Source organism: Bactrocera tryoni, chromosome 1 (assembly GCF_016617805.1).
Source record: "Bactrocera tryoni isolate S06 chromosome 1, CSIRO_BtryS06_freeze2, whole genome shotgun sequence".
Classification (NCBI taxonomy): Eukaryota; Metazoa; Arthropoda; class Insecta; order Diptera; family Tephritidae; genus Bactrocera; species Bactrocera tryoni.
In genome coordinates, this window is record NC_052499.1 from 64,371,597 (window position 1) to 64,385,788 (window position 14,192).

General features: G+C 36.8%; 1 protein-coding gene across 1 annotated transcript in view; it reads left to right on the plus strand.

Moving 5' to 3' along the window:
- The first annotated feature begins 9,226 nt into the window (after positions 1 to 9,226).
- LOC120780204 (Y+L amino acid transporter 2) overlaps positions 9,227 to 14,192 on the plus strand; it is a 41,140-nt gene continuing 36,174 nt past the window's right edge. Inside the window, exon 1 of the mRNA XM_040112469.1 lies at positions 9,227 to 9,441. The gene's annotated coding sequence lies outside the window, so the exon portion shown is untranslated. The remainder of the gene's footprint in view (positions 9,442 to 14,192) is intronic.

Here is a 14,192-nt window from a genome sequence, read left to right on the forward strand (position 1 = left end):
CTAATTGGATGGTGCGAAACTTTAATAGTGTGATTTGTTTGGTTATGCTGATTGAACACACAGTATTTTAGAGGAAGAGCGTATTTCATTGGTAATCAGTAAAGTCGGTGCACATATATAGATTGAGCATTTACCATAATTAAGGAATAGAACCAGATCCATAGATCTTGTAAGAATCTGTGATCGTAGCCATGATAAAAGTTTCTGGCACTCACTTCCTGAACTGTGAAGTCGAACATCAACTAAAAACTATCTTCCAATAATAATCCCACCTTAGTACGAGGGAGTAAGAGATTTTACGAAGCTTCTGTGCTGTCAAGCAGTTATTGGATCCAGTCAATATGATAGGTTTATTATATAGCAATGTAGATTTTAACACTCCTTTGGTACTTATTAGAGCTCCAACTTCATTCAATTGTCAAAGATACTGAAATTCTTTGTACCCAAATACTTTAAATTCCGGATTGTCTATAAAAAAGAATCGCGTATGACCGTTCGAGCATCTCAAGGTCATTTAGCCCTTAAAAAAATTAATACACCATTTGGAAAACGATCATTTGTAAAAGTCAGAGCGGACTTTTTTAGTACATATATCAACTAGTGAGAGACATTTGCGTAACGGGAGTGTAATGGGGAATAGTCAAGCTTCTGGGTAAGCAGTTACAGTCGTAGGGCTACCAATTCCTATATTTGAGTAACCCTTGTTTAAGATACGGTAGCCAACCAGTGTTTCACCTGGGATCACGGCAAAAAAAACAAATACGGTTGTACTCTAATAGCAGGGTCTGTTTACCACAGATGCGGCTGTGAGAGAGAGTCGGTCTTGAAACAAGCGGCTCGCTATATAAATGTCTATAAAACTTTATACTCTGCGCTGGGTTTAGGACCCGCTACGTAGAAACCACTCCCAAAGAAAAAGAAACAACAGCCTCGGATGAAAGACCCCACTTTTGATGACGATCACAGGAAACGTCATAAGGACTATGATTTAAGGGCATGCACCTGAAATGTCCAGTCTCTAATTTGGTGAAGTGCCGATGCCCAGCTGGTTGATGTCATCGTAAAAGTAATGGTAGACATCATCGCCGTCCAAAAGCTGCCATGGACGAGGCAAGGACGCAGACAAGTGATATTTATTACAGCAGTCATATAAATGAGCACAAATTCGCTGTGGGCTTCGTGATGGGAGAAAGACTCAGTCGTTGAGTCCTTGCATTGACTCCAGTCGATGAGCGTTTAGCCACAACCTGCATCAGACCAACTCTTTGCAACATAATAGGAAGAGAAGAACGTTAAGATGAAATATGTTTTTTATGAGCGGATGCAACGCGCTTATGACGACTGCCCTAGAAGCGATCTGAAAATTGTGTTTGGCAATTTTAACGTTAGGGTGGGTAAAGTAGGCATCTTTGGTACAACAGTCGATAAATTCAGCCTCTACGGTGAAACCCCTCCAAACGAGTTGTTACTTGATTCCAGCATAAGCAAATTCATCAAGCTACTTGACTGCCTCCGGATCAAAAAGTTCGAAACTATATCGACCATATGGTAATGGATGGACGACATGTCTCCAGTGTCCTTGACGTGGGTATGCTTCGAGGACCTAACATTGACTCAAACCACTAAAGCAAAGCAGGTCCATCAACAAACACAGAAAAGATACGATGTCGACAAGCTACTATCACAACCGACAGAGAAACGGTTTTCTACTGAATTTGCACTCCTTAATGTTCAGAGCGTACTGAAATTATAGAGGCCAGCAAATGGGTCTGTTAGCGCACCAGGATAAGAGGAAATATCCCATGTCATCAAACAAAAAATCATCGCAATCACGACTTAGCTCACACGACAGTCATAACTTCGAAGTCGCAGATAATTTCGTCTATATTGGAACCAGCATTAACAGCAGCAACAACAGACAACAAATGCTAGTTTGGACTGAGTACGCAATTGAAAAATAAAGTCCTCTCTCGACGAACAAACTTATCATTCCGCCCTGCTATGCAAGTATAGTGCAGAAGAAAACACTCCACATTTAATAGTTTTTGATTACAGTACCCCCGGTGGAAGCAGAGGAAGATATCCACTCCGTTGAAGAGATCAGGTGAAGAAAGCATTTGGTATGTTGAAATGCATAATGCCTTGCCAATTGCATAACGAATCAAAATCGCACAGAGAGAAAAATTTAATTATTGCAGTTTTTGGTATTCTTATTTATCAACCTACGTACCTCACATTATGTAAGGCTTAAGCTTAGGTTCGTCCACAAATAATCATTTCAAAAGCAAAAAGTTCAGCCCTGACGATTTGCTACCGTGAAAGTGAAAGTATGAGATACTCGTAGACTAGCCATAAATGCATAAATCAACTTGAGAAATACATGTGTGTATATATGTATGTATGAGTATTTAAGAACCCAAGCAACACAATGAATACCGAGAAACCTATGCAAAACATACAAATGCGTAGGAAAATTGCAAATTTCATAATGCCACTACAAAAGGCCTAATAGATGCTGGAGTTCGCAGCAGTTCTGATGACTATATTCTGTCATAAAAGTGACTGAATTGTATGAGTTTCTTTTCCCCCATTGAAATATTTGAAACTGAAGTCCCGTTAAAACTTAACTAACTGAAGCCTTTATAAGCTTCATCCTCAGTTTGTAGTCTTAACTTTGCCTTTGCCTTGTAAAGCAGCTGATGGACTACTGTTGCTTCCTAAAAAGATCGATAGTCCTCCTCCTTATCGTAAAAATTTATTCTGCTGGAGATTCGACTAAATATGTTTCAAAGCCTTAAACCGTTATTTTTCATGTAGCAAATTGGACTAAATTTTTCTCCAATATTTCAACCGTTATTTTTCAAATAGTAAAACTTTCCGGTTACTTTTAATGCTGAATTTAAATACATCTCTGTTGCATATCCACAAATTCGGGTGTGAGTACATTTTACATATGGCAGCATTCAATTGATTTTGAACTATGCAAATGATTTTCAGGCATCACTCTCGGAACGGACGTAATATGGCTGCACATGCGACGTGTATAAAACCTTTCAATGGGTTTTTCACTTGACCAAATCGTCGACAAATACTCACACATACACTTACGTACATAAATTTAACCGTGCACGGTGACAAAAGACGTTCAATAAAATATGACGAGCAACAAATTTAAAGAAAGAATATTGTTGGTAAGGTAGATGTATCATATAACTGTAGATAGATAGATAGATAGATGTTATGAGGTAATGCACCGCGACCTAGGGTCTATTGTGCCCTCTTCGATATCACATGTCTTCCCAGAGTCCCAGCAGCCTGAATAGCTCTAGGAGTTTGCCGGGCGCTACTGAGGTGATGTGATCCCTGCTGATATAAATGGAATCCAGGGCCTCAAGCCTTTTTCCACAGATTGACATCATATAACTGTAAAAAACTTTCTTCCTAGCTTCAAATTCTAAGCCTTTTCTTGAACCTGCTTGGTTTGGAGATTCAACCATCATTATTCATTAATGGATAATATTCGACCGAATAGACGAAAGGCGCAGTTAAGAAAATATAGCAGCCGTAGCTGAGAGCATACACGAAAACCGTGGCGAATCGATTCGACGCCGTTCGCAGCAACTCGAACTGACGTATGGAACGGTTCGGTATGTTTTACGTCGATACCTTAAATTGGAGGCTTACAAAATACAGCTTGCGCAAGAACTGAAGCCACTCGACTTTCACATACGACATCGCTTCGCTCTTAAAAAGTTCTAAGAAAATCCCACGTTTTCGAGCCAAACTTTTTTTCAGCGACGAGGCCCATTTTTGGCTCAATGGGTATGTAAACATAGAAAATTTCCTCATTCGGAAAAAACAACGCTTTGGTGTGGTTTGTGGGTCGGTGGAATCATCGGTCTAAAGTCTATGCGGACAATTCCGCTTCGACTCAGGCCTTGGAGCAAAACATCACGCGTGTCATTCGCCAGTTGTCAGTCCAAATGCTCGAACGAGTCATCGAAAATTGGACTCAACGAATGGATCATCTGAGATAAGCCTACAGCCACGGCCAACATTTGAAAGAGATGATCTTCAAAAAATAAATGCCAAAGAGTGTTCTTTCGAATGATAATAAACACTCCCAGTTAAAAATTCTAAGAACCTCGCGTAAGTAAAAATAGTCAAAGGAAGCAACAATTTTTTTCTAATAAACTTTCACAATTTTTTCTAATAAACTTTCACTATTGATTGGAGTCATCTTTCGCACACTGTAGCTTGGCAAAGCACAGGTATGTAAAGTAGATAAAAGTATCATATAGCTATAACTATGAGGATGGAGAGTGGAAGCCTATCGAAGTGCAGTCAGCCGATGCACACAGTTGGCAATTTCCCAAAGAGGTGGCGGCTTATTGTCAGTCGGACAAGCGAGTGCAACGGTGGAATTTGCCACAGGTATCAAAATGTTTGGAGAAGGCTGTCTAGAGGAAAAAGAGATGGGTGCATTTCTCTTTTTCATTGCATATGTAGTTAGCAATTCATACGAATTCAAATGCAAAAAATGGCCATCGGGCGCCCAAAAAAAAACCTACAAGGAGGTCGTTAGAGGGGAGAGCCTGAGCGTCGCAATAAAGACGCCAGTTGAGCTGTTGGATTTAATCCCATTTATATTGGATAAAAACGAGGACACACGCAGCCCACTCTTTCACTTTCCGGCAGTCAATCGTTCATTCATTTCACTTTTAATATTTGGCATTTTTTGGCTTCTTCCGCTCCAACAAAGGAAGCAAATCGAGAAGAAGTCACAATAATAATCGTATAAGGTTTAAAAGCCCGCTGTGAGTAAAAGTTTTATATTAGACGTCTTTCTCTCAAATATCCACTCGAAGTTGCAAAGCAGTCTTTGGTTCAATATTGTCACCCCTTCCAACGAACAGGCAAACAAACATGCACATTTCAGACATTTGAAATTGGACGATTTCGAAATTCCGCCTTTGAGTATTGTAAAAAGAAACTAATAAGTGTGCCCTCATGCCACATTGGCGGCGAAGAAAGTTCTATTTGCGTATGCGACATGTAAAGAAATGAAAAGCGAGAGTAGAATAGTCATTGTGGAGTAATAAATAGTTAAGTGGGTGTAAGGGTGGAAGTAGTGAAGGTTAAGTTCGGTACCTGATTGCATCACACACTCGGCCAACAAAAAATAAGCTATCTGAAAGCTCATTGAGCGCCATCTACACGCGGTTAGCACAAGCTTTGCTCACGTAGCTTACCAGTAAAAGCTTAAACATATCTTCATCTGGCATTGAGAAGTATCTGAAAGTAAATTGTAATTGTTTAACTGAATTGTAGGTACACTGGCGGTCATACTTTAGTTACCTAAAAGCTTTTCCCATAACTTTATACTCAAATTTGTAACAGCATATTTCGAGATTCGTAACATCGTTTTAATTGTCGTTATTTGTTAGAATTTGTTCGGCGATTTGTTAAATATGTTGGGTGTCAAGTTGATTGAGAAAGAGAGCTTAAAGATAATTCTGACCACAAGCTGAGGCATTTAAACTAGAAACAAGCTTACTATGCTGAATTCTCATATACCTAAATGTAGTGCATATATGCTGTCCGCTCTGAAAGTACTTTGAGGTCTGCTCTGTGTGCGAGCTTTTCGCTGTACTGTCCAACATTTGAAAGTTCTGAGTGATTTAAGTCAGTTTACTGAAACCAAATCGCCCACAACTCCAGATTGTTTAACTCAGCCCACTTATTGCTGCCTTCTGCGCAACTATGCCTAAAGCACTGCCTAAATGTCTATATAAATTGACCCTTTCTTTTTTATGCTGTGAAATTTCGTTTTGACTACCGCTTGAATATCTGATATGGTATGCCCACGCTCTCGGTGTCATGGTATGTATATCATTTTTCAGTTTTAGTTACTTGAGATGGATAGAGGTATCAAAAGAAATATGCGTTACAAACAAAAACCGTCTCATATTCAGTTCCATAGAACTTTTTCCGAAACTCAGACAACCGCTGCGAAAAAATGGAGCAAAAAGAGAATTAAGATTGAATACCGCCAGAAGGATCAATAATATACATACATATGTATATACCAGGTTATTGTTTATAGCTGATACTCCTGCTTTCTTTATACTCTTCTCTGAAACATATAACTTTAATAGGGATTTTCTATGTCACACGATGGATGGAGATAAGATCTTTGCCCTGCCCTAGGTGACTTTTGCATCGGCTGATTCAAGTTGTACCGAACTTCTTCATGTTAATTTTAATTTGCCGCAACTTCTGATTCTTTCCTCAGGGCATGATCTATCCAGTGTTATTTTCTGCGCTTTATTTACTTTCTTACAGGTTATTCTTTCACAGTGGCGTAGCTACAACTTCGGGCGCCCGGTGCCAAGGATGTTCTGCCGCCCCCCTGTATCTACCTACCTAAAAATTTCTTGAGGTGGTTCGAACAAAAGTGAATTTTTACAAAATACCTTCGATATTAAGTATATAAAAAATAGGAACTAGAAGCCACGCTAATTCTGAAGTTCCACAATTCTCACAACACGGTTTTTGAGGAAATTGATAGTAAATTTACAAGACATCTTATTAATAGCCATAGAAAAAACCCATTTTCTCCCTATATCTGGTACACTTTTGACACAATTTGCAGGAATTTTTGCTCGAATTAGAGTTTTTAAATACTATTTTGCCACCCCCAAGACGTTGCGCCCGGGTCGACGGCCCCCTTCGTCACCACCCCTGACCCCCGCCCCCCCTAGCTACGCCTATGTTCTTTCGTTAAACTCGAATAACTTAAGACCAGGATATTCGGTAGGTGATTTTGTCGGCTCTTGTTTATAAGTGATTACTATCACATGTCGTGAGAGTATACAAATCACGCCAAAAAATTCTAAAATACTATCAATAACGATAAATTTTTAATATTTTATTAAATATAAAACCTACCTGGCAACCCGGTAACCTCGCCGCAAGCCTGCGCAGTGTAAAAGGCAACAGAGAGCAAACCATTGTGAAGCACACAATGCTACGAACAGGCGCAATAAAAGGCACAAATTTACACGGACAAACAGAAAGCATGCCATTGAAGCTCACAGTGGTAACCGAATTTATGTTGCTCCCAAGCAGTAGCATTAAAATCACGTGATGGACATAGATATGGACGGTTGTAAGTGCACGCAATAACACATACAACCAAGGAGGTATATTAGAGGAATACAGGAATAAAAGGGAGCATACACGAAACTTTTTTTGAGAAAGGTAGATATGTATGTACGTAAGTATACGAGTATATGTATATACAAATATGTATGTGTGTATGTTAGGACATATGCATATTCGTATGCGTTTCAGACTGCGAAAACATATAATTTAAGTCTGCCATGCCGAGACACGAAAAAATATGCACATACAATTATACGACGAAATGCGTTCGCAATTCAAATACACAGGAGTTGCCTTAGCTGAAACGATGATGTGCGCACGGTGGGCAGTTTTGGTGGCTTTTAAGCAGATATTTTGAATTTTTCTTTTTCATATGAATCTGTAATTAACGGTGATCATATCAGAAGCTCATCTTTTGGGGAAAATATAAAGAGAGAAGTATATTATAGAACTGCCCAGCTATGCACTACAAAGAGGAAACTGGGAATCAAGCTCGCGTGGAACTAAAGAACTGGCAACTAACATTAATCAAACATACAAAATTCCCTGATCACTCGAATATTTTCTTATTATTTTGTATGTCATCATAGGGTTTTCTCCTGAGACCTTACCTTCAGACACTTGCTAAAGTGGAATAGACAAAGCGAAGAGCAAATGCTCAAGATGTTGAACTTTATAAAGTTGGACTATTTTATCCTGACATAAATTTCAAATTTATCTCAACTCTCTTAAAGCGAATATCTATTTGATTTTGGTTTAAAACTTTAATTTATTCTATCCAACCCGGAGTGAGTTCAGCTATTCTTAAAATTTTTTAAACTATCATCTCAAAAACAGTTCCTCTCTTAACTCAAAAACTTAGTCAAAAACCGTCTTTAATTCGCCAACCCATCGAGAATTTCGAATCAAACGAACTTCTGCCACAATCAGATATTAAGATATGATTTTGTGGAGATAGAAATTGATAATCAAACGGTCATATCACTATAATATATTCTCTTTATTTAATTCAACCCTGAACAAGGTATACTAAGTTTCCCACGAAGTTTGTAGCATCCAGAAGGAAACGTCGGACATCCTATAAAGTGTGTATGTATATACATACATACAGTATGTATAAATGAAAAAGGTAATGAAGCGAGTCGGTTTAGCCATGCCGATCCGTCTGTATATACACAAACTAGTCCCTCAAACTAGATCAGGTACTGTAGCATATAGCTATCACACACTGATCAAACTCAAGTGACTGTATCGAATACTTTTTTATTTGACATCTCCGAATATATTGTTCAGATCAACTTCAGTGCAGCCGCCGTAGATGTTTTCTCCTATTTTCTTACAAAAGAGCATGACTAAATGATCAAACCTAGATCCGTTCCCACGATAGGAGAGTCTACGTAGCCGAAACGGACACAAATATTTGACCGGTCAAGAACTGTGAATTAGACAGAACTCTTCCGCTACAACAACAACAACATCAGGACTAGATCGCTCGCAATTATAGGTAATACAATTAAGAACGAACCAGTAAGACTTAATCCTACAATAACCGATAGAATCATAATTTCAAAGAAAGGAAAGATGAAAACGACTTCATTGAATCCATATACCAAAATACGTCCAAGCAACTAGTAACAGCACCTTTAAGTTTTTACCGCTTAAAGATCACTCTGAACCCACTGTAGCACAATCAATGCACCAACTAAGTGCCACCGTACGAAGGATGCTGCCCAAGTGGGCTAACTCAACTACCTTGATTACATACATTGAGGTCGCTATACCCAAATCATGAAACGACCGCATACGAACCTTAGTGGGTATGGTAGGGACGAAAGCATGTTTGGCGTGACGTCGACAGCGGAAACGGGAACGGGAACGAGCACGACATCGAACCAGCGAGCAAACGACGACTAACGAAACGCTTGCGTTTTCGCTGCCGTTGCCGCCACCAAATGTGGATGCTGTGTACCCATAAGATACACGCAAGAGATTTCTATTAGAGCAAACGAGAACATTTCGAGTCGATTTTAAGCAACTTTCGACAGCCAACGCTTTCAGTTCCAATTCAGATATTGTGCCGAGGTGTGTGATTTTCCTGTGTGGCGAAAAGAGGCGTGTGTTTTGCGTGTAATTGATTTTCGGTGGTAAAAAGTTTCTGAAATTATTTAAATAATTGTGCGATTATTGTATAGACAGTTACAGAAATGATTTAGTGCGCGGTAAATGTTGTAAAGCACCGTCGTCAAGCGTTTCGAAGCAGCAACAGACAACGTGGTAAGCTTACACTCACACACCGTTGAAGGACTTGCACGAGTCAAAAGGGTTATTGAGTTCGCTTCGATTTCAAATTTTCTCTTCATAACGAAATTGAATAGCTGAATGTCCTTCATTACAACGCTTAAAGTCACAGCTTATTAAAGGCCTCATTACATACATACATGCTAATGGATGTTCTTGCTGGCTGTCATGTCTTTCGCTTTAATGCCGAGCATTTCGACGTGATTTATAAATACGCGTGGGTGTGAGTCTAAAAATAAGACGACATTCGATTTTATCCTCTTACACTAAGCGCGCACTAACACAAACACAAACATACCATATTTTTACATGGTCTGGCATATATAATCGTTTTGCTTGTTCACCACTTCTGCAAGGACATTCGCGTGAACTCTTGCCAACAGCAACAATGTGCCAAAGAAACCGAGTTTACCGCGTACCATATGTGGGTCGTAATATGCCCACTAAGTGCTTATATTCTAGTATATATGTATTTGCAACACTATGCAGTTATATATATATGTATGTAAAATACGTCACGCCCACCAATAGCGCTGGCATTGTTGTGACGTCACAGTCAACACTGTGTAATGGACTGTAGAAGGCTTTGGAGATACATGGAAAAAAATATCAAAGTGTGCTAATAGACGCAACACACTCATGTAAATACACATACATACAAATTTAATGCCACACAGCGCCACACATTGTTTTTCGAGTATACACTTCAGCATAAAGACGTGCCTCCAGTTAAAAAAAAATTTAATTTCCTCTGCTGTAAATATTCGAATTCCTCAAAAATCGTCTCTCCAGGCGCCTTTAAATCATTTAATTTGCATAACAAAAGTTCTGACCCAAATTTTTGCCTTTTAATAGCCTTACCATAGCAGCATTCCATTACAATTGTTGCAATAACTGGCAATACGGATTTTTCTAACACAGTCGTGTTGCAAAAACCCAATTATTTATAACGATCATTTAGTTCCTCAAAGACAATTAAACTCAATTTTACCTATTAGTGTTGGCTTTATTGGCGATAGTTATAATTCGTTGGTAAGTTTCATCGTAAAAGTGAGGCATTCTCATTTGGCTGATGCAATTGCCGGTAATTACCAATAAGCAACCGTGACGTACTTTTATCCACACATTACCCACATACATACTTACATGTGCTAATGTATGTATGTATGTATATTTTGTGCAACTACCTGCCGACAGCGGCATACGTCACACAAATTTATGCGGTCCAGTGGCTGAGGAAAAGGGAGTTTCTGGGTTATCGAACCCTCTTTTTTTATTTAATGCAATTTTATAACTTTTTTCAAATATACAAGCATTGAAATTATTATTAAAAAATTTTATCATTTTAATAACATTACTTTTTCGAATAAGTGGCAACTTTCTTCAAAGATTTTTTTTAATTTTTCATTTTTTTGCTTTTATAATTACATAATACAAAAACTTCTTCAAAAAATTAATTTAAAATTTTTATAATTTAACTTTTTCGAATAAGTGGCAACTTTCTTCGAAACATTATTAAATATTAGTTTATAGCTTTTGATTTAAATTTTAAAATCTTTAATCAATTTTATTGATAATACACAACGAATTTCCTAATTTGAAAATTAAAAAAATAAAATTAAATTTTTAAAATATGTAAGTGGCAACTTTGAACAGAACTTGCTTAAGGTTTTAACTTGCTTACTAGGTATTGATTTTCATTTTGAAACAATAAAATGTGCAACAATTTTTTCTACATGTTTCAAATAAGTGGCAACTTTCTTTAAAAATATTTACATTTCAAAGTTTCTTATCTCTAACTTAAATTTAAAAACATGAAATTAATTTTATCAATATTATGCTGCATTTTTTTCGAAATGAGTGGCAGCTCTTCCACCTGTTGGCAACTACCAAATTAATTTATTTTACTTTAAATATCTGAGAACTTTCTGAATTTAATAAAAACAGTTTTCAAATAAATATCAATATTATGCTGAATTTTTTCGAAATTAGTGGCAACTCTTTTAATTTTTTTTCTCAATTGTGTGCTTTTTCTTCTCTAACTTTAATTTGGAAACTTTGAAAATTTTTTTCATAATTTTTTCTACCATTTGGCAACTACCAAATTAATTTATTTTACTTTAAATACCTGAGAACTTTCTAAATTTAATAAAATCAATTTTCAAATGAGTGGCAACGGTCTTCAAAACTGTGTTCTTCCAATTTAAAACACCACGGAATTTTTTTAATATTTTACAAAAATTATCAGCATTAATATATAATACATAGTACTAAATTTTGAGTAGAAACTTTTCTCAAAATTATTTTCAACTGTGTGCTTCTTGCCGTTACATCGTGAAATATTAAATATTTCTTATCAGTATATGTGCTAATTTTTCTAACAGAGCAACTCAAGGTTTCCAAATGCACAAAATTGGTTTCAAAACAGCATCGGCCACTGGCACGACACCAAAAAGTTCTTCCTCTAAAAAAGTAAAAAAAAAAAAAAAAAAATAAAAAATGATTGATTATCCAAAAGTATAGTACATTGAAGTTGTGTTTTACTAAAAACTCCTCTAAAATCCGCGCCACAGTCACACCTCTGCCACAGTTACACACGTTGCTTAACCGCTTAGATGCTTCCGCATTGCTAATGTTGCTAAAATGTTGTTGTAATGAATCGGAAAAAAATCGATACATTTTTGAAGCGATGGAGAAGTTTGAATTCTTAAATCCTTTTGAATTGGAAAGCTCATTTCCAAAGCTTTTAAGCCTTAGTTCTATCTCAAAATTTCGCATTATTCTTTCGATATTTAATTCTGTGTATAAAAATCATTGCATTCCAATTCTCTTCATTCTTAATGCTAATCTGCATAAGAGTATATAAAGAATATGGGTTTGTACTAAATATGTATTTATGATATATATATTTTATATAAAAAGATATAAATATGAGCTGTGTGATATCTTAGCACAATCTTCCTTTGACATTCTTGAGAATTAGTATCGCTTGCATTTTATCCTAATTTATTCACCCTTGTCCATGCAGCACGCAATTAATATGCCATGAAACATAACTTAGTACATTCCTCAGGGATTAAATGTCAAAGGTGTGTCCACTTGCAGTCTGAAGTTAAAAAATGGTTTTAAGTAAAGAGAAGAAATATGGTAACTGAAAGGAATTATTACTATATAGTATATAAATAACAGTCATGAAGGATTTATATGCATATACATACAGGGGTTTCCAATAAGAGTCATGTGATTTATTTTCAAAAAAAACGCATTTAATATTAAGGAAATTCAAATGTTTTTAATTTAATATGAAGTACAATCAACACAATTAAATTCTGCATTTAACATCATTCAAAAGACCTCCACGACTTCTTTTGCAGGAACGAATTCGATGAACCCAATTTCCGAGTACTTTTTCCTCTAACTAAAGTCGTATGTTATGAATAGCACGTTCAATATTGACTACTAAAGTTTGAAAAAAGACTGATTTATTGCTGAAGGCCAATGACTTCAAAGGCCCCACAAGAAATAGTCTAATCGCGTTAAATCAGAACTTCTTTGAGGCCATTCATTGTCACAATTTCTTGAAATATTCTAATCTCCAAACGTTTCTCGCAATAATTCGATTGTTATACGTGCTATGCGGCACGTAGCCCCGTCTTGTTTGAAGATATATTGACAAGAGCAACTTCTGTCAATTTTGACCATAAAAAGTTGGTTATCATCGATCTATACCGCAATCCATTGAAAGAAGAACGGACCGATGATTCCACCAGATCAAAAACCACACCAAACCGTCAATTTAGGTGAAAGTAATGGTTGTTCATGAATAATTTGTGGATTTTCTTCGCACCAGAATCAACAAAACTTAGATAAAAGTTTGATTTTCTTAAAAAAAAATCGCTTTCTTTTTCAACTTATATCAAGATAACATTAAAAAATTCACGACGTTTACGGTGGTCCTTTCAAACCCTTTCTCAAAATCTGAAAAGTTATGGTTTGACACAGTCCCAACTCTTGAGAACGTCTAGGAATCGACCTATTGTGATTACCAGCATCACTTGACTGTACGGCATATCTTAAAGTATGCAAAGTACATATAACACATTCCTGTTTGAGACCAGTTTCTTCCGAATTTTAAAGACTTTTTCGAAGTAAAATCCCTTCAGGTGCTTGAGAGGAATTTGAAACGCTGATCGCCAAAATTTTAGAGTAAATACTATGTGACAAAAAAAAAATCGGAAATTGTAATTAAATTCCCCGAGTAAATGATATACCAAAAATTTTTTATTTTTCTAAGTTTGTAGGACAGTTTGTCTACAGCAGGTCCATTTTACAATGGATAAAAATATCGAACAAAGAACTTGTTTGTACTTTTAACCAAATTTCGTGAGCAGAATGTTGGAAAAGGCTTACGGTGGTTCAGTTTTATCAAAAACACAAGCCTACGAGTAGTACAAAACCTTCAAAGACGGTCGAGAAATCGTTGAAGACATACCTCGTTCTGAACGACCTTCGACCTCTTCAAATGATGAAAATATTAAAAAAGTAAAGGATATAGTGCTTGAAAATCATCAGGCTAGTGTAAGAGAGCTGCCAAGAGAGCTCGACATCTCTCGTGTGTACATTACTATAGATATTTCGGGTATAGATCGCGTTCTTGCTTGACTCGTCCCGATAAAGCTGAGAGCTAGGTTAAAATGACAAGTCATTCGGTTGATGCTAAAACGATT